The sequence below is a fragment of the Callorhinus ursinus genome, unplaced genomic scaffold (assembly GCF_003265705.2).
Source record: "Callorhinus ursinus isolate GAN/ISIS: 27379988/994484 unplaced genomic scaffold, GSC_fseal_2.0 scaffold10, whole genome shotgun sequence".
In the NCBI taxonomy this organism is placed as follows: Eukaryota; Metazoa; Chordata; class Mammalia; order Carnivora; family Otariidae; genus Callorhinus; species Callorhinus ursinus.
This window is the reverse complement of record NW_027397072.1, coordinates 63,060,631-63,080,266: the sequence shown is the minus strand read 5'-3', so window position 1 is coordinate 63,080,266 and position 19,636 is coordinate 63,060,631. Positions and strand designations below refer to the sequence as shown.

At 37.3% G+C, this 19,636-nt stretch overlaps 1 long non-coding RNA gene across 1 annotated transcript in view; it reads left to right on the top strand.

Annotated features, from left to right (window-relative positions):
- Window positions 1–11,745: 11,745 nt before the first annotated feature.
- Window positions 11,746–19,636, top strand: part of LOC112821416 (uncharacterized) — a 65,918-nt gene continuing 58,027 nt past the window's right edge. Inside the window, exons 1-2 of the long non-coding RNA XR_003207446.2 lie at window positions 11,746–11,858; window positions 19,523–19,608. This is a non-coding gene — a long non-coding RNA (uncharacterized lncRNA). The remainder of the gene's footprint in view (window positions 11,859–19,522; window positions 19,609–19,636) is intronic.

Genomic DNA, 19,636 nt, shown 5'->3' with positions numbered 1-19,636 from the left:
TACTGTCTTGATGATGACAGCTTTGTAATAGAGCTGGAAGTCTGGAATTGTGATGCCACTGGCTTTGCTTTTCTTTTTCAACATTCCTTTGGCTATTCAGGTTCTTTTCTGGTTCCATACAAATTTTAGGATCATTTGTTCCATTTCTTTGAAAAAAGTTGATGGTATTTTGATAAGGATTGCCTTAAATGTGTAGATTGCTCTAGGTAGCATTGACATCTTCACAATATTTGTTCCTCCACTCCATGAGCATGGAACGTTTTTCTATTTCTTTATGTCTTCCTCAGTTTTTTTCATGAGTATTTTATAGTTTTTTGAGTACAGATTCTTTGCCTCTTTGGTTAGATTTATTCCTAAGTATCTTATGGTTTTGGGTGCAATTGTAAATGGAATCGACTCCTTAATTTCTCTTTCTTCTGTCTTGTTGGTGTATAGGAATGCCACTGATTTCTGTGCATTGATTTTATATCCCGCCACTTTACTGAATTCCTGTGTGAGTTCTAGCAGTTTTGGGGTGGAGTCTTTTGGGTTTTCCACATAAAGTATCATATCATCTGCAAAGAGTGAGAGTTTGACTTCTTTGCCAATTTGGATGCCTTTTATTTCTTTTTGTTGTCTGATTGCTGTGGCTAGGACTTCTAATACTATGTTGAATAGCAGTGGTAAGAGTGGACATCCCTGCTGTGTTCCTGACCTTAGGGGGAAAGCTCTCAGTTTTTCCCCATTGAGAATGATATTCATTCGACATACTGCCTTTAAACTATGACTCTGAAATCTGCATTTCTACTCTAAAGAGATTACCTTCCTGCCCACAATCTGTTCTTCCTTTTGTTTTGTCTGTTTCAGAGAACAGGATTACCTCCACCCAGAAGCTAAAGTCAGAACCCGGTTGACATCCCAGATTCTTCCTGTCACCTTATCCTCCAATCTAATTGGTAACCATGGTCGGCCTTTAAGTAGCTCTCATATCTATTCCCTCCTTTCAAGTCCTACCACTTCTGCCTTAAATCGAGTCTTCATAATATTTTGTCTGGATATGGTAGATATTTTATAACCAGTTCATCTTGCCAGCTAGCCTTTTCAATGTCATCCTCCAGATCCCTCCTAGAATGATCATTGAAAATGCAAATCTGAATATACCCTTCTTTATTTAATATCCATGACATTCCTGTTCACTATTCTGTCAATAGAGACTAACACAATGATTGGCACATAATAATAATGGTATTCACCTCATAATGTTGTTTTAAGAATTAAATTAGCTTATTGATATAAAACATAAATATTAAGCATTAGTTACCATTATTGTTATCATCGTTGTGGAAGTAATTATAATAAAGGATTTAGTGATATCTGTAAAGGAACAAACCATTTTCAGGATAAAGTTCAAACCTCTGTTATAGCACAAAAGAACCACTGTGGTCTGGCTCTGCCAGTATTCTAGCATCATTTCATGCTATCTCCATAAACCCCTCTCTGCTCCAGAAATTCTGAACCTCCAGCACTTTGGAGGATGGGTCATGGTCTCTTACCTTCACAACTTTGTGTATACCAGTTTCTCTGCATAAAATGCTCTCATTTGAATGCTTTTCTGCTTAGCTTATAGTTACTTATCCTGCAGACTTCAACCTAGGTGGCCCTTTTCTCTTATGCTGGGTTAGGGATCTGTCCTTTGTCTTATAACATCCTGGGCATAACTCAAACACAATAGTTATTACATTAATACAGTAATTTTGCTTATTTGTCTGTCTTACCTGCTTATGAACTTCTTGCTGATAGAGACTTTTTATCACCTGGGACAGTGGCTGGCACAAGACAGCTATTCAGTGAATCAGTGTCATTTTCCATCCTATGGTTTCAGTTCTTGCTGTTTATTCTCCTTTGGATTTTCTTCCTCTTCTTGGCTTGACTTAACTCAGATGCCATTTTTAAAATGAACCCCTTTATGACCTATTTGAACAATCTCTTTCCCATTACACCGTTCATGACTAATGTCATAGCATGTGGAGAAACATGGGTTTCAAGTGGGGCACAGCTGCCTTTTAGCTGGGAGACTTAGGATGGGTTACACTCTTTTTGAGCCTTGATTTTTTTATCTATATATTGTGATATCAGTGCTGCCTCATAAGATTACATGAGCCATTATGGGTGGAGAACAGGAGAAAATATGTGTAAAGAGCCTGGCACTGTTGGTGGTTGTAAATATTTCTACCCTGACCATAGTGTCCAACTTACAGAGATTCTCATCACTGACAGATGACAATTATCTTATTTAGAAATGGGAAAAATAAAATCCATCCTGGATATTGATAATTATTTTCCCTGGAAACAAATCTACACATCTGGAAAAATTAGAAAATCTTTATAGTATGTAATTATTTTTGAAATCTTTTGTTTTTAGCCCTCTTAACAATCTTGCCCCATATGTCTTATTCACATTTCACAATTTAAACACTGGTATTCAAATAGATTTAAAAATTTGCCTAATAATTGTCAATAAGTGTAAAGATTTTTAAAACTATTGGTATCTTTTGACTCAACAGTTCCATTTATGTGATTCCATCCTAAAGAAACAAAATCAGAGGAGTACACAAAGATGTATGTGTTTGCATATTTACCATGGGCTTTCTTATAATTATATAAAATTAAGAAAAAAAAAGCCCTGAATTTCCAAAAACAAGGGATTACTTAAATTGCATATGGCACATTCACAAGAGTGAAGACTTGAATCTTTATGCATTAACATGCCCTAATATGTTTGCTTTTTAATACCTTTAAACATACCTAATATGTTTGCTTCTTGAAGTTTTTAAAATGAATATTGTGTTTTTTTTTTAAGGATTCCTTCATTTGTAAATTTGGGAACTGAAGGTCAAATTTGTAATTTTTTTTTTTTTCCTGTATCTGGCCTGTCCAATTTTTATATCTTCTGGTAACTACTGATCTGATTTCTTTTTCTGGAGGTATATAAGGATTTCTGCTAGTTTTTGTGTTGAAAATTTTAGGCCAACTCAAACTAGAAGTGTGAATTTCAGCACAAGAAAAGCCATTATTAGAAAAGGAAGTCACTTATAGTATTCCAAAACAAACCTATCATTTCTGGAGAGCCGAACAATTTACTTAGCCAATGAGGATATAAATATTTGCATATCTGATAGACTAATGCCAGCCCTAGATTTAACACAGTGCACAGCTGCTGTCGGCTGATGATTTTACTCCTGCAAACTCAAATATTAACTAAACCAAATGATAGATTTTTAGCTTCTATTGATAGAAATTTTACAAAGTGGCTTGAATACCTGAGATAAAAGACATTCATGTTTTTCCAAGATAAATGTAATTGTTTATAAAAACTGCCCCAAATAGCGGTGTTAAAAAAATGTTTGATGGGGCGCCTGGGTGGCTCAGATGGTTGAGTGTCTGCCTTCGGCTCAGGTCATGATCCCAGCGTCCTGGGATCAAATCCCGCATCGGGCTCCCTGCTCCTTGGGAGCCTGCTTCTCCCTCTGCCTCTCTCTCTCTCTCTCTCTCTCTTTCTCTGTCTCTCATGAATAAATAAAAAAAAAATCTTAAAAAAAATGTTTGATGTTAGAGGAAGATGCATGTGAAAAGACAGTGTTAGAAAAATGATATAATGCAACAAACTGGGTTTTCAAACCACCCAGTTTTCCATAACATAAAAATAAATCCTCTCTACTCACTCCAAAAGACTCTTCAGGATTACTGTTAGAAAATGTTAACTTTCCTTATTTCTTCCATTTTTCTGTAGACCCAGTACATTGGAAATGTGTTAAACTCTTTGATCTATAGCAAATCGAGTGTTCTTTATGTTACAGGAGATTTTAAAAACTGATTTTTCAACTTTTAAAAATGATTGATTTTGACATAAATGTATTAAAAAAATCCATCCTTTTGCCTGCTTGGTTAGCACCACCACAAGAAAAAAACACACACGCACAAAGCCTGAGGTGAGGTCATCCTCACAGAAATGTGGAGAGGGGAGCACTCAGGGTAGGCGTGCTTTGCTTGGGCATCCGGAGCAGTGTGATTAAAAAGCAATTTCTGCCATGTCTCCTTCACACTAATAAACCATTCCATGTGAAAGCTCTCCAGGAATAAATGTGCTATGCTAAAAAGTTGGGTCAATTTTACAATTTTAAAAACCAAACACAATAATACACATAAAAATAGTGACCATTTAGTGAATTCTGTGCAAAAAGGAATGATCTGCTTTGGTGAAAACTTCCAAGTTAGGGAGCCTGAGTTTTGCCTCATTGATTTTGGGCATTATTTAATTCTTTGTACTTTATTTGCCCTTTATAAAAATATGGGGCAATTATCCTTCCCTACTTAATAAGATTGATCAAAGATATACTTCTATTTCAGAAAATACTTTTGGGGCACCTGGGTGGCTCAGTGAGTTAAGCATCCAGCTTTTGATTTCAGCTCAAGTCATGATCTCAGAGTTGTGAGATCTAGGCCCATGTCGGGTTCCGTGCTGGGCATGGAGCCTGCTGAAGATTTTCTCTTTCCCTCAGCCTTCCACCTCTCTCTCTCTCTCTCTCTCTCAGAAAAAAAAAAATTCTTTCAGTATTTTAATATGCTATTGAATAATACAAGATGTTGTTAATAGCATGAGTTACAATAAGCCGGTTGACATTAGCTTTCAGAGAAGAAAGTCATATAAAGATAATTTGGACTTAAATTTGCCTCTTAAAATAAAATGCTTTGAACCAAAACAAGTCAGTGTGGAATTGTCATTAAGTTGTCAGACAGGGTGAGAAGAAGGTTCTAATTTTGCCTCTGTCCCCTATTAGGTGTGTCTCCTTTAGAAAGTTTTTAAAATTCTTTGTCTCAGGTTCCTGTTCTGTAAAACTTAGGCTTTGAACAGATTATATTGAAGATCCAGTTTTAAAATTCTATTTGTAGCATGAATCATAATTTATTCCCCTTTGGGAATATTTTATTTGACATTTCTTTAGATCATAAAAGCTGATTAAAAATTTTAAGAGACATAATGCAAGAAATCTGATCTAATTGAGAACAATCCTAAAAACCATGTGTGGCAGGGTGGGTGGGAATGATCGGTAACATTATACATAGGCAAAATTCTCATATATATATATTTCTGGTAGCAACTTTATTTATTTTTAAAAAGATTTTATTAATTTATTTGACAGAGAGAGAGAGACAGTGGGAGAGGGAGAAGCAGGCTTCCCACTGAGCAGGGAGCCCGAAGCGGGACTCGATCCCAGGACCCCGGGACCATGACCTGAGCTGAAGGCAGACGCTTAACGACTGAGCCACCCACGTGCCCCTGGTAGAAACTTTAAAACTCTCTTTGGAAAGCTGGTGGGAAAGTCAAAACATTTTTTAGATGAGACCTGATGATTAAAGATGTCAGATTGACTTAATGTAAGAAACTTGACTTAATTGATACTAGGCCTAAATAAGGAGGATGGATGGGAGCTTCCCCTAACCAAAGCTTGGTGAAGATGCAGAACAGTGGAAATTCTCATACAAACTGGTGTCCTGTGAAGTTAAATTTAGACCTGCCCTATGGCCCAGCAACACTACTCCTAGGTATTTACCCAAGAGAAATGAAAACTTGTATCTACAATAAAAGATTTGATAGGAAAGGTTATAGCAGCTTTATTCATAATAGCCCCAAACTGAAGCAATCAAAATGCCCACGAATAGGAGAATCAGTAATTGTGGCAAATTCATTCAGTGAAATACTAACCAATGATATAAAGACATACTGATTCATTCAACAACATGGATAAAACTCAAAACCATTGTGTTGAGTGAAGGAAGCTTGATATGATAACATACAAAGCTGAAGAACATATGAAGCTGAAGAACAGGCAAAACTATGAGTGAATGATGATTGATTAAAGGAGACATGAGAGAACATTCTTGAGTGATGAAAATGATCTATATCTTGATTGGGGTAGTGGTTATATGGATATGCATATTTATCAAAACAAATCAAATTAAACTCTTAAGATCTGTGCATTTAACCGTATGTAAATTTTCCCTCAATTAAAAAAAAGTGTGGGAGGAGTCTTTTATGGTAAATGGAAAAGTTGACAATGGAAGGATTAAGGACCTACCTTATAGAAAACAATAGGATGTTAGTGGTTTATGGGCAGGAAAGGAGATATTATTTACAGCAATGATTGGAAGAGATGAATTCACTTAGTTCTCAAGTAGAGAGTGTTCTAAGTTTAGACAAAGCATCAGTCTGTAGGCATTTCACTCTGCCCTTCATGCTGATAGGAAACAAACAAACAAACAAAAAAATAAATCTCCTTTCTCATATTATATTATTCTTCATGATTTCAGAACTTCTAATAACATAGGCACCTCCTCTAGTTTGGAAAATAGTAGATATTCCTAGTCTGAAAGACTGGATTTGTTCTATATTGTTCTTTTAAAGGCCCCCAGGTGATACCCCAAATTCAGTTTCTATACCTAACACTCAAGAAGAACATGAGGTATTTGTTAGACAAAACAAGAGGATGGAGGTTTGTATACAGGAGAATAGCTAGTAATTGAGATGTGGTTCCAAACACAGGCAGCCACAGGGACTAATAATCATTTATCCCTTCCACATGAATTTTTGAGAGTGGATGCAGAGCCCTAGGTTTTAATTGTGTGTGAATTGAGTGTTCGTGAAAGTGAATGCTGGTTAGCCTAGCTCTGCTAGAATGCATATTTTCTGAGCACCTAGGCTGTTGTTGATCAGTATGTTCTGTTATGATTAGGGTGGGAAGTGGGTGGGGAAGTTCATTTGTGACTGATGGGTCAGCTCAAACATAAACAGATTTTGACTCCAGGTTATGATACATAATACATATTTCTTTCATTAATAATCAGTTCAGTAACCTGAATCAGTTTTCATATAATGTAACTTCACAAAACCCCAAAATCACTTTGTATTCTGCTTTGATTAATCTACTATAAATCAGGCTGAAAACTCCATTTGATATAGATTAAAAAATACCTTCAACAAGTCAACTTCAGACTAGTAAATTAATTGTTTATGTAAAGGGGGACCTGGGTGATTTATAAAGTTCCTTTGAAACACAGCGTAGTATTATAAAGGAACTATTAAAAAAAAAACTTTTGTAGATAGAAAGGTTCAGTAACTTCCTGGTAATATGTCATTTTTTCATTAAAAATGCTTTTTTTGGGGAACAGCTTTTGGCCTACTTGTTTTAAGATTACAGCTTAAACTACCAACAAAATCATATTTATCTCACAAAATATGTAACCTGTTTATTAAAAAGGCATCTAAATCACTGTCTTCAAATATTTGAAGGCCTGTTATATAGAAGAGGGGGAAGTATCATTCTAGATTGTTAGCTGGCAGCTTAAATGGCAGAAGAGAGGAAGATTTCCAGGAAAACAAAAGAATTTGTAACATTTAGAGAACAGAAGTGGTTACGTTCCTGAAATAGATGTTTATTACCAAAGGGTCCATGCCTCTGAGGTTAGATAATGTCTCAGAAATATTGCATGGGGAATGATGCACTATGTGAAGAATTGAACCACCTCAACATTCCCCAGCAACTCTACCTACTTGATACACATGAGTATTTTTAAAGTGATACTTTCTTTAGAAACAGGTATCTGTGGAAGAGTGATTTCTAACATTGCCATTTAGAAGGGAGAATGGCTTAGTGCACTCCCTTTCTCAAATATGAAAATGCACCTCCCCTCTAAAACCCTCAGTTTGTTTCTTAAGAGTCCATAGTCTCTCATGGTTCATCTCTCCCTCTGATTTCCCCCCCTTCATTTTTCCCTTCCTTCTCCTAATGTCCTCCATGCTGTTCCTTATGTTCCACAAATAAGTGAAACCATATGATAATTGACCTCCTCTGCCTGACTTATTTCACTTAGCATAATCTCCTCCAGTCCCATCCATGTTGATGTAAAAGTTGGGTATTCATCCTTTCTGATGGCTGAGTAATATTCCCGTGTATATATGGACCACATCTTCTTTATCCATTCGTCTGTTGAAGGGCATCTTGGCTTTTTCTAAAGTTTGGCTATTGCGGACATTGCTGCTATGAACATTGGGGTGCATATGGCCCTTCTTTTCACTACATCTGCATCTATGGGGTAAATACCCAGGAGTGCAATTGCTGGGTCATAGGGAGCTCTATATTTAATTTTTTGAGGAATCTCCACACTGTTTTCCAAAGTGGCTGTACCAACTTGCATTCCCACCAAAAGTGTAAGAGCGTTTCCCTTTCTCTCCAACCTCTCCAACACTTGTTTCTTGCCTTGTCAATTTTTGCCATTCTAAATGGTGTAAGGTGGTATCTCATTGTGATTTTGATTTGAATTTCCCTGATGGCTAATGATGATGAACACTTTTTCATGTGTCTGTTAGCCATTTGTATGTCCTTCTTTGGAGAAGTGCCTTGTCTTCTGCCCATTTTTTGACTTGATTATTTGTTTTTTTGGGTGTTGAGTTTAAGAAGTTCTTTCTAGATCTTGGATACAAGCCCTTTATCTGTAGTGTCATTTGCAAATATCTTCTCCCATTCTGTGGGATCCCTCTTTGTTTTGTTGACTGTTTCCTTTGCTGTGCAGAAGCTTTTTATTTTGATGAAGTCCCAAAAGTTCATTTTTGCTTTTGTTTCACTAGCTTTTGGAGATGTATCTTGAAAGAAGTTGCTGTGGCCGATGTCAAAGAGGTTATTGTCTATGTTCTCCTCTAGGATTTTGATGGATTCCTGTGTCACATTGAGGTCTTTCATCCATTTTGAGTTTATCTTTGTGTATGGTGTTAGAGAATGGTTAAGTTTCATTCTTCTGCATGTGGCTGTCCAATTTTCCCAGCACCCTTTATTGAAGAGACTGTCTTTTTTCCATTGCATATTTTTTCCTGCTTTGTCGAAGATTATTTGACCATAGAGTTGAGGGTCCATATCTGGGCTCTCTATTCTGTTCCATTGGTCTATATGTCTGTTTTTGTGCCAATACCATGCTGTCTTGGTGATCACTGCTTTGTAATATAGCTTGAGATTGGGCAATGTGATGCCCCCAGCTTTGTTTTTTTCAACATTTCCTTGGCGATTTGGGGTCTTTTCTGATTCCATAAAAATTTTAAGATTGTTTGTTCCAGGACTTTGAAAAATGTCATTGGAATTTTGATCAGGATGGCCCTGAAGGTCTAGATTACTCTGGGTAGCATAGACATTTTAACAATGTTTATTCTTCCGATCCATGAGCATGGAATGTTTTTCCATCTTTTTGTGTCATCTTCAATTTCTTTCATGAGTGTTCTGTAGTTCCTAGACTATAGATCCTTTACCTCTTTGGTTAGGTTTATTCCGAGGTATCTTATGGTTTTTGGTGCTATTGTAAATGGAATCGTTTCTCTAATTTTTCTTTCTGCAGTTGCATTTTTAGTGTATAAGAAAGCAACTGATTTCTGTGCATTGATTTTGTATCCTGCCACATTACTGAATTGCTGTATGAGTTCTAGTAATTTGGGGGTGGAGTCCTTTGGGTTTTCCACATAAAATATCATGTCATCTGCGAAAAGAGACAGTTTGACTTCTTCTTTGCCAATTTGAATACCTTTTATTTCTTTTTGTTCTCTGATTGCTGTTGCTAGGACTTCTAGTAGTTTTCTCAGCTTTGAGGCATTCAGTAAACATGGCATCTGCATGTTGAATCAAAGTACTGATGCCAGACGAAGCTAAGGGAAGAGTTCTGTGATCCATCACTCTGGAGCCTCTTTCATGTTGAAGAGAAGTCTTCCCTCTGCAGATTCATCAGCACTTTTCCTAAGAATTGGCCGAGATGTCAACTGTGGGTTCTCTCAGTGTCCTGAGCAAGACTACTCTCATGAGCCGTAAAGTTATTGACAACCTCTGGGTACTGCTAACTTTCCTGCCACCCATCTTTCCATTTAACTCTGGACTACCCGTGTCACCCTTAATATGTTTACTCTTTTATATAAAAAATTATTCTCCTTGGGGTGCCTGGATTCTTAGTCGGTTAAGCTTCCAACTCTGGATTTCGGCTCACGATCTCAGGGTCCTGAGGTTGAGCCCCATGTCAGGCTTTGTGCTAAACAGAGAGTCTGCTTGAGATTCTCTCCTTCTCCCTCTGTCCCTCTTCCCACCTTCACATGTGCATGCACTCTCTCTCTCTCTGAAGTAAATAAATCTTTAGAAAAATTATTCTCTCTGGCAGAGAAAGAAAAAAGAGTTGAATGGCTTTACTTTCTCTCTGTTATCAGTTATTTATACCTTCTGTCCCAAGTAGACATTCTAACTCTTTTCATCTTCCTTTTGTTTTAGGTATAGCTTTAAAAGACTTTGTGTTGTCATTAGGGCCCCTTACAAGTCTCCACTAACTTTGGGCTTTCTACTTAAATGATACTGTTCCTATCTTGGAAGGTACATTCTTCAGCATTGGTCCTATACCCCCTTTAACCTATTTTCAGAATCTGCAATTGTCAGGTTGTTCTCTGGGCTGCCACATGACCAGTTTAGATACCGCTCCCATCTATATTGTCAGAATCTCATTTTTTGAAAATCTCCTTACTGTCTTGATCAGCTTTTGCTGTTATGAGTCACTGGCCTGAGTTCTTGCTTATCTTTCCATGTACCACTTTAAAATCATCTTTTCCAAAGTCTGTTTGTACCAATATAACTTTGCTCAGCTCTTTCTTATTTTGACTTCTTGAACTCTGAAATAACGTGGTCACTTTAAAAACATCTGATGTCCCCAAACTCTAAGTTCTTACATTTTTATGACATTTAAATGCCACATTTATTTTCAAAATTGGTTTCTTGCTACCAAAAATATATTTGTCTTGTTTCTTGGATAGAATGCAAATGTTTTATTTCCACTGCATGTTTATTGGATGTTATTACAACTTGCCATGCACTGAATGCCCTATTTGTGTAGGTAGACACAATGCCAAGTTTTTCAAATGTAATTTATTTTAATTAGAAAGTATTTTATTAGTATCCATGTTCCTAGAATTATGTTAAGGTAAAACTAAGAAAAATGTAGGACTTGGTCCCTGTCTTCAAATTACTTAGTATATGCTTATGAAGAAAAGGCAGAGTAATAAAACAAATAGCAAACAATATGAAATAATCAGTGTGGTAATGTATCTATTTGTTTAGCCATTCATTTAACTGACTTATTGTGCATCTACTATATATCAGATTCTTCAGTAGACACCTGGGACACAAAGGGAGGGATGGGAATGAGGAATGTATATGATTACAATATGCACGGTGAAAGCTAACAGAAATGCACATGCAAAGCACTATGAGAATCCAAAGGAAGAGGAGACCAACATGGTTTGTACCCCTCAGAGAATACCTCACAGGAGAAGGGCAGGAGTTTCAACCATGGATTGGCTTTTACCAGACAGTAAGATGGAGAACAGAACTCTTCATAAAGGGAATAAAACAAGCAAAGTGTGGAAGCACAGGAAACTGGGCAATGCTGGATGGCTGAGTATTTGCTTTGTTATATTTGGGGGCAAAGGCTAAAGGTGAGCGCTGAAAAGCAGGGATTTAAAATTGAGTGTTTAAACCAATGGTTTTCCATTTGTGCCTCTGCAACTCCATAGAGACTATAGAGTGGGGCTATGCAACACAGTCTGATCTGCAGGGCTGGGCTCTAGGCCTCCCGCCCCCACTGCCACCAGGACAGCTCCTCCTTTTTTTTTTTTTAATCTACTAAGCTTTGAGTCAGATTTTTGAAAGCATTGCTCTGGACCCATTTTTAAAAAAATGAAGCCTACAGCAGTGGACCAAGAGGAGATCCTGATAGACTTTAAACAGAGAGGCAACATGATCATCCCAGAGGTGAGTAAAAGAGAGACAGGAAGCAGGAAGGCTAGTTAGGGGGCCATTGCATTAACATGTTTATTCTTTAGAAATGTATTTATTGTGCACTGACCATGTGTAAGGTTAGGCTAGTAAGGTCCAGGACCGTGAGAGTTGGAAGTATAGAGAGAGCTTTGTTTTTGACAGCTTTATAACAGAAGCAGAACTTGAAGTGGTTCTTGTGTAAGGAGATTAGGAGGGCTGAGCCTCTTTGAAGTTTTTTATTTTGATGTGATTTCAAAATTACAGAAAATTTGTATTTTATTTACTTTAAAAATAATTAAATCTTATAGAATGCCATATAGAGACATGGAAACATTCATATTTATGTCTTTGTTTCTATTATATTTCTATTTCTATAATGATGGAGATAAAGATAATGACTATCTTGGATTCTTGAGTAATCCATACTGTGAACTTTCAGAACCTGAATTCTCGGGATAACATTACTCTCTCTCTCTTTTTTTTAAAGATTTTATTTATTTATTTGAGAGAGAGAGACAGCGAGAGAGGGAACACAAGCAGGGGGAGTGGGAAAGGGAGAAGCAGGCTTCCCACTGAGCAGGGAGCCCGATGCAGGGCTCGATCCCAGGACCCTGAGATCATGACCTGAGCCGAAGGTAGTCGCTTAACCAACTGAGCCTCCCAGGCACCCAGCATTACTGTCTTTTTAACCAAGATAAATATAGCTCTTTCCATCCCAGTCACTGGACTCTCTAGTTAATGTGAATGTGAAAGACTAACCTGGGTCTATGCCCTGCTTCCTGGTCCAGGTGGACAGGGAGCCCAGATGGATGTTCAAGTGCCTCTAGGACTTTCATAGTCTGCTTTGTTGAGTTTGTCATTGGGTTATAAGATGCCACACATCTCTGACATTCTTGAAGAAACTAAAAATAAACCCGTAAGGCTGATTGAATAACTGGAATTCTGTCTAGAGGATGGGATTAATTGAGAAGAATCCTTTGTGGGTTTACTGTGTGCCAGGCAATGTACTCATCTCATTTCTCATTATTTCAATTAATTCTCAGATCAAAGAGAAAAACTATTATTCTTCTCACTTTATATATGAGGAACCTGTGACTCAGAGTTGCTCTCTAACTTGCCAAGACCACAGATAGTGGGTGGCAGAGCTGGGATTCAACCCAGGGATGGTCACACTCCAAAGACCGTACTCTTAACCACTAATGTTATGTTGTCTCCTGAGGATTCAAGCCTATGCTCAGAGCAGAGATTTGTCTAGAAACTCCTCTGGGAGAGGCTTGTGGGAATTTGACAGCCTCAAGTGGTTATCTTGGCTTTAGACTCTCACAGCCCGGTCCCTAGGGCCTGCCCTGTGACACTGCTCTATCAGTTAGGAATTGTGTTCTGATGATAGTAACAGAGATGGGAAAGTCTGGGGCCTAATAAGTTAGAAGTTTTCCTCTCATATGAAGGAAGCCTGTGAAAGGCCAGGTAGGCCAGGCAGGTTGACTTCCCAGGGGCATCAGGAGCCTGAGTTCTTTTCTGTTTATGTTCCACCATCCTTAGCGCCAGTCAGTAGAAAGATGGTGACCTGAATCTCCAGCTGTCATAGCCAGGCAGGAAGAAAAATGGGAAGGAAAAAAATGGTTTCCAGCTGTCCATCAACTTATCAAAGAGCCTTCTCTGTTAACTTCTCATTGACCAAAAAAACTCAAAACAAAAAACGAACAAAAAATATAGCCACATAATCATATGCAGATGCAAAAAGCAGGCTGGGAAATAGACTCTGTTAGCTGAGTACAGTGCCTCCCTAAATAAATGTAAGATTATTATAAGAGAAGGGTGGAATGAATACTAAGTGGACTGCTCATTCTCTCTAGCACATCTTCCTCCTAGGAGCTTTATACAGTTTATTTCCTGGTTCAATATATATAAATGTATTTCAAAATAAAATTATATGGTGTTACTTTAAAAAAACAAAAAAAACAAAATAACAACAACAACAACAAAAACAAAAGGTGTCTTATGAAACCTGTGTTGGATCTCTACTGGGGTTCACGTGCTGAAAACCAGCGCAATGAATTACAACATATTTTTATAATCTTACTCATGGAATTGACAGCCACTCTCTTTAATTCTGGATCTGAAGAGTTGGAACCTGCTTTGGAATATTATTTTGTAAATAATCTTTGAATCTTTGACCTCAGTGGATCTAATGGCACAGACAGATAACTCTTGTCTTTAGCATATACATAAAGACTCTGAAGCCAAAGAAAGTAACAACCTTTATTCAAAGTTGAGGCTAGGCACTGTGATATGTGACGGCCAGTTCAGTGACTTAATCATTGTTTTCCTAATGCATCTTTCTTTTATGTTTGTGGGTCATTCAGTCAAAAGCTGTGCTTCTCAGAGATGGAGGAAGGCCTAAGATCCTTGTGTATTTTGATAAGAATTATTAAAAAAGAAAAGGCATACAAAAACAGGGTTCCTAAATTGTAATGTTCAAGTGTTACATTTGAAGATGCACATTTTAAATGTTTACAAGTAAACTGTTAATCTGTTTTACAGCCATCTCTCCCACTCCCAGCACACACACACAGAAAATATCCTCAGCAGCCCCACAATGCTATATTATTGTGCAAATTCCACTAACAGCATTTATTTAAAACACTTCATACTAAGGTCAATGTGTTAGGAATGGCTGACCTATGCTGAAGCAATGAACAGCCCTAAGATTTCAATGGCTGCATACAATCAAAGTTTTGTTTTTTTCTTTCATGCAAAGTCCACTGCTGCTCTTGATGATTCTCCAGGGAGACCTGGTGATTCAGCAGTTTAGGCTGACTAATGCTCCCCTTTCCCATGACTGCACTGTCAGGAACACAGGGTCTCCTTCCATTAGGAGGGATAGAGGTATAATAGAGAAGATCATTTTAGCTCACTTTTCATCCTTTATTTATTTTTTATTTTTTAAAAAGATTATTTATTTATTTATTTATTTATTTAGAGTGTACACATTTGTATGAGTGGGGGGAAGGATAGAGGGAAAGAATCTCAAGCAGACTCCTGCTGAGTGTGGAGCCTGTTGCAGGCTCTATATGGGGCTTGATCCCATGACCCATGAGATCACAACCTGAGCCAAAACCAAGAGTTGGACGCTTAACTGACTGAGCCTCCCAGGTGCCCCACACTTTTTATCCTTTAGACCTAGTGATATGGCTTTTGTCTAACTGCAAGATGGCTAAGAACTGAATTTCCTGAGTTCCTGGAAGGAGAAAAGAATATGATGAGCATTATTTGTACCATAGTCCAATAATGGGACGATTGTTAAATGTTCTATGATGAACACACATCATCTTTCAATCCAGCCAGTATTCCTCTCTGTGTATAAAGTTGGTCTAAATTTGAGGCCTTTCATGAATCTGAGGTCAAGACCAAATGACTCTGCCTCTCTCTTGCCAAATCTCTCCATGACTGGCCATGATAGAGAGTTCAGAAACACTATGAAACAGAAACACCAAACATACTATGTAAACATGGATTTCTGGAACTGACATGTCCATAGTGAAACAGGTACTCAATACATAATTTTGAATGAATGTTGGATGGATGAGTAGATTGTTCTTGAAAACATCCTTCAAGTTCAGGCACTGTAATTGGTTATCATTTCTAGTCAGTTGGACATCTGCTCTGTATTTATTATTAACAGAGTCCAATTGAAATTTCCATGTAAATAGGAAACTGAAAACTCCCCCTGCACTCTTTGAATCTTTCATCAGGATACTTCCAGTCAGAGTCACCAAAAAAAGAGAAGGAAAGACTTATCCCTTAAGGGTAGGGACGGAGTATTTTGTGAGCTACTATGTACACACGGGGTATCTAACAACTTCCTAGTCTCCTTCAATGGCTATCGTTCAAAACCAGTCTTTTTATGTCCCTCTATGTTCTCTTTAAAAAATTGAAATTTTGAGGTGGGACATTTAACCATTTTCTTCCATATTGTTTGATTTATGTACCATAAACTTTAGGAGATTTCTCTACATTTAGATAATAAGTAATAATTTTGAAAATGAGAAAGCGACATTGCACTGGATAAAAGGTTGTATATTTTTATATCACAGATGGAAAAGAAAACTAAGATGAAATTTTGGTCTAAGGCATCCAGAGGAAATAGCCATTTGAACATATGTGTGGATTTCCCAACTAGGAGTCTAGATATGCTTCCTATATTGATTCTATTTATTGAGCCCCATTTAGGGAAATATAGTTGACCCTTGAACAATGAGGGGCTTAGGGGCACCAATTGCCCACACAGTAAGAAATCCACATAAAACTTTTGACTCCCCCAAAACTTAACGACCAATAGCCTACTGTTGACCGGAAGCCTTATCAATAGCAGTTAATGCACATTTTGTATGTTATATGTATTACACGCTGTATTCTTACAATAAAGTAAGCTAGAGAAAAGAAAATGTTATTAAGAAAATCATAAGAAAGAGAAAATACATTTACAGTATGGTACTGTATTTATAAAAAAAACCTGACTAAACAACCCATGTATAAGTGGACCTGAGCGATTCAAACCTGTGTTGTTCAAGGGTCACCCATAGCAGCCATGATACTGAGTTCTACCTGTGTTTTCACCTCATTAAAGCTGGTGAGCACTAAGCCAAAATCAGAAGGGTGTGTGTGTGTGTGTGTGTGTGTGTGTGTGTGTGTGGGTGGGGGGTGTGTGTAATGGGAGTTGGTATCAGGAAGGGGAAAGGACACCACTGAATTCTGTCTGTCACAAGTAGTGAGAATTGATGAGAAAGGTTGCTAATGAATTATAGGTGAATAGAAAAAAAGTCTTTCTTGTTGTAGATGGCAAGTCCAGCTTTTACTTTTTTGTTTTTGTGAATGAAGAAATGATCTTGTTATGACTTGACTGATCCAGGCCAAGTTCTTACATAAATTTCTCCCATTTGTTTTTTTAAATTAAAGTCTCTTTGTTCTCAGTTTGAAAAGGACTTTCCTTTCCTTTTTTTTGTTGGTCAACCCCTCTGTGTTTCTGCGGTGTTGAGCCACCAATCTGACTCCAGTAGCACAGTCACACATGTGATGAGATGAGGGACAGACATGGGAGCAGATTGTCCCAGGCGGCTACTTTTCTGCTGACTTGGACACAATCCTAGGGGAAAAAATTATTTAAAATAAGTTCCTCTCTTTAAATCTTTAAAGTTTCTGGGACAGCAGGCAGGGACTTGGCAATGTGCTGGTAATGTGTTTTAGCCAGGATGGTCTTCAGAAATATGCTTGAGAATTATTAACTTGTCTGGGCATAATTTAGCAGTATTTACTGTCTGTTCCTCTGAGTCATTGCACAATCTGTACTGTCCCTGGGATATTTAGACCTTCCTGGCCTGGTCTATTTTGTCATGTAATGATATATAAAGATACAACCATTCTTAAAGTGCAAGCTTGTACCCTGTCGGAGTGTGACCTCTTTAAGTTAATTTTTATGCATCAAAGCTATTTGACATTTACCCAAACAAATTCAAGTCTCTTGGAGAGCATTTTTTTTTTTCTTTTTAATGATAAAACCACCGTTGATCTGACAGCTTGCTCTCCTGGGAAGAGATATTGTGGGTAGCTTTAAAGCCTTAATGCTTCCAAAGTCCTTTTCTACCACCAGTCCCAAAGCAGCGTGTCTGGAGCCGGGGCAGTGTAGCTTGCCATGGCGGCAGCTGGGAGTTTGACAGTGTTATGAAGAATTGCAACTGTTGATCAGTGAATTGTTACAGTGTTGATGACAGCGTTGCAAATTAATTCTGAAATTAACTGAGGGGACATGAAGAGGTCCCACTGCTTATCTGAGAGAAGGAGGGCAGGGTAAAAATTACCAGTGGAGCTGAGTGAGGAACACGTTCAGAAAATCGTGCCTAGTAATCAAGGTGGCTAGTGCAATTTCCATAGTCTTTGGGAGAGGCTAGGAAAATTGGTGGCTGAAAGATACATGTAAAAGAATTATGACTGAATGTTTTCAGTACTTTGTTATTTTAGAAATGATTTATTGAACTCATTGCATCTTAGAAAGGAAGAATTAATAGGTTGCTATTTTCCTTCTGTTTCAAAATTAACCCAATATTTTACAAAATTGAAATACTTTTTCAGAGTTTCTTCTATTTGTCCTGCCTTCCTTCACAGTTCTGTCATAGGGTTTTTTGTTTTTTTGTTTTTTTCTTTTCTTCTTTTTCTTCTTCTTCTTCTTTTTTTTCTTTTTTTTTTTTTTTTTACTCAGAGTACCTTCTAGTGCTCAGTGTTATTTTGGCTACGTGTGCAGAATGCCGTGTACCTTAAACCAGAGGTATCCTTCACCAGTTTGTAGTAGCCATTAACATATGCTTTTCCCAAGGTTTCGTGTACTTATTCTGAGCATGTGCCTTTTACAATGCAGAACACAAGAGACTTGTTTTGTAAGATTAATGAAGGTCACCAAAATTCTCAAAAGTATTCTGATAATTAAGGCTTTGTTTATCAAAAACAAGTTATATTAAGAGCAAAAAGATTCATGGTAATTATTCATAATCTTAACAATTCAAGTGTAGCCACCTCATTTGTGCATTTAATTCTTCTTGTTAATGTTTTGCATAAATCTGCATAATTACTTGAGTTGCCTGTTGTAATTTTGACAGCTACTCAGTTCATGTGCACTAAAGTATATCAAAAGCTTGATGTGCTGAATATTTATAATTTTACGTATGTTCTTGGGATAATATTTTTTCAACAATATTTTTAGTTTTTATAAAATTGACACGGTATACTTGGAAACTTTGCCAAATGTGGCTCTCTAAAACAGAGAACTCGTGAGGGAAATAGACTAACATTTAAAGGTATAGAACCCAACCAGTGCAAATTTTTTCAGTAATCCAGATGAATTATTCCTGTCATGAACTATTTCTCTCTCTTGATTTCTCTCTCTCTTACACACACATACACACAAACACCATACAAAAACCTCATATTATATTTTTTATGAAAGCCTTTTAAAATTACAGAAGACAGACTTTTCTTTCCTTCCCTCCCTCTCTCCTTCCTTCCTTCCTTCCTTCCTTCCTTCCTTCCTTCCTTCCTTCCTTCCTTCCTTCTTTCCTTTTTTTTCTGTAATTATTTTGTAAGAATGAGAATAGCCAGATGCTTGACTGTTATTCTTCCCTTCTGGATAATAGTAACAGTATAATAAATAAATATACCCAAGAACAACCCCTAAGCAAGTGTAAACTTGAATTGTCACCTGAATTCTGTATGGGGCAGGGAGGAAGCCAGGATCCATTTCATTATGAAGTTATTAAAATGAAGGGAAATGTTTGACACAATGTGTGTTTCTTATTTCTTAGTAGGATGATTTTTCAGGTAATATGAGATGTCCGAGAAGTAGCCAGTTTTAATCAATGCAGTCACAGAGAAATAATAGCAGTAAAAGAAATCCATCAATAAAGTGATATTGTGCTTCTTTCCAAACTCCTGGTGGGGAAAAGATTTTATGGATTGAGAAAATTCTAACCTCTTCCAGATAAATGAAAGCAGGCATGATTTCAGAGTGATAGCAGATGTTGCAGTTGTTTGTAAATATCCCTGTGCTTGTGAAATATTGAGGCATTTCAAGCCTAGATCTTAGAGGAAATTTTATTGTTTTTGCTCAGATATACTTGGGGGAGTTTCATCAGTCAGTTGAAGTTGTATAATTGATTGTGCTGATATCAGAATTGAAGTAAGATATTAAAACAAGGTAAGCTTGAAATTCTTGTCACTGGCAT